Source organism: Bufo bufo, chromosome 11 (assembly GCF_905171765.1).
Source record: "Bufo bufo chromosome 11, aBufBuf1.1, whole genome shotgun sequence".
Lineage (NCBI taxonomy): Eukaryota > Metazoa > Chordata > Amphibia > Anura > Bufonidae > Bufo > Bufo bufo.
The window spans coordinates 27,140,868-27,142,333 of NC_053399.1; positions in this window are offsets into that span (position 1 = coordinate 27,140,868).

Below are 1,466 nucleotides of genomic sequence, written 5' to 3' on the forward strand. Positions count from 1 at the left end.
TAATTTTGAGCTGAGCAACGTCAGTGAATTACGGATGGCACACGGATGGTAAAAAACGGACACACGGACCAACCACGGATCCTTCACGGATGAAACACGTACGCTTTTTCACGGACGTCACTCTGGCATGGAAATGTCAATGAGGCCTAAAGGCACCTTCACACGCTGCAGATTTTGTTGCAGAAAATTCCGCGACTGAAAATCAGTTCCATTCATGTGAATGGGGCTGAAAGCACATGGATTTCTGCAAGCCTCATTAAGGTGAATGGAAGTGATTTTCAGTCGTGGCATTTTCTCCAACAAAATCTGCAGAGTGTGAAGGCACCCTAACAAGAACCACTGACAGATTTATGGAGAAAGCATGCATGCCTGGCCAAGTGTGCATGTGTACGGGGGGGGGGGGGGGTAGAGAAGAATAAACAGTATGGCCAGATTAAAGTGAACCCGTCATCAACGTTATGCTGACCTCACTGATGGCAGTATAAAATAGTGACAGAAATGCTGATGTCAGTGGTGTGTCAATCATGAGCTACAAGTAAGTGGTTGCCGAGAACGAGCATCATAATCACTGCAGCCCAGGCCTTGAAAAGAGTCAAATCTACATGAGAAGGGTCCTGGTTATTCATAATCTCCTGCTCTCCCCGCAGATCAGTTGCGGACCCATTCATCTCAATGGGGCCGCAAAAGATGTGGACACCATACCCGTGTACTGTCCACATGTGTACATCCATTCCGCGGGCCAGCAAAACAATAGAACATGTCCTATTCTTGTCCGTTTTGCAGACAAGAATAGGACTTTCTAATAGACAGAGGGTAACAAAAAAAAGGCGGCATCCTCACAGGCGGGATCCGTGTTTTCCGAATTAACGCTATGCAGACCAGCAAAATTCTTATGGCTGTGTGCATGAGGCCTTATGAAGGAATGGAGATAGAGAAAGACCAGATATTATGGAGACAAAACGTTACATGACACTGAAAATTAATCCACTATGAAACCATACACGTGGCCTCTAAGTCACAACAATAGACAATCACAGTCTGCTTAAACTAATAACACACAAAAAATTAAATGTTACTATGTTTTTATTGTACACACCATGTAAACATTCACAGTGCAGGTGGAAAAAGTATGTGAACCCCTAGACTAATGACATCTCCAAGAGCTAATTGGAGTGAGGTGTCAGCCAACTGGAGTCCAATCAATGAGATGAGATTGGAGGTGTTGGTTACAGCTGTCCTGCCCTATAAAAAACACACACCAGTTCTGGGTTTGCTTTTCACAAGAAGCATAGCCTGATGTGACTGATGCCTCGCACAAAAGAGCTCTCAGAAGGCCTACGATTAAGAATTGTTGACTTGCATAAAGCTGGAAAGGGTTAGAAAAGTATCTCCAAAAGCCTTGCTGTTCATCAGTCCACGGTAAGACAAATTGTCTATAAATGCAGAAAGTTCAGCACTGCTGCTAC